Raw genomic sequence first — 666 nt, forward strand, 5'->3', positions numbered from 1 at the left:
CCCCCCCCGAGCCTTTGCCGCTCCCAACTTCGCCGGATCGGCCTTGGGGCTTTGCCGAAACCGCCGCCTAGCCTGCGAAGGGAAGAAAGCCGCCGAGAGGCGGACCCCGCCACCAGTTGCGCGCCAGTCTAGGCGCACGAAACAGCCACGACACGGCTGCTGGGCGCGCTTGCCTGGTCTCCAAACGGCGCCCGGGTAGCGCTCCCTAGTGGCGGGAGCTCCTACTGCAGCGCCGGCGGAAAAGGGCGCTTCCGTTCAGTGCCTAAACCAAGCCGTGCTCGGCCCCCTCCTTTCGTTCCTGGTGGTTTTCATCAAATTGAGGTCCCCTCCTGTTGTTATCTTTCTTTGGGGGGGGGACTTTCCCCCAAGGCGACTGAAACAGATTTGCATAACACATTCAAAGCCATCCCTCCTAGCTAAAAGGCTAAAAAACTGTGAGGTAGCTCACGCTAACTCAGCTTAGAGGGAACACTGAATGGAACTGTGTTGGAGTCCCCAGCCAGCCCCAATAACTGTGCAGAGTTTGAGTAAGGGGAGATTAATAAAGGAGGCTGGGCTACCCTATCTGTTGATTTCTATGTGCAGAGGTCATTTGGGGGGGGAACGCGGGGGGATCCCTGGGTGAGGTGGGGGGGGGCATGATGAAGCCCCGCCCCTTGCTTCCTT

This window comes from Gekko japonicus, unplaced genomic scaffold (assembly GCF_001447785.1).
Source record: "Gekko japonicus isolate JY-2015 unplaced genomic scaffold, Gekko_japonicus_V1.1 scaffold156, whole genome shotgun sequence".
Taxonomy (NCBI): domain Eukaryota; kingdom Metazoa; phylum Chordata; class Lepidosauria; order Squamata; family Gekkonidae; genus Gekko; species Gekko japonicus.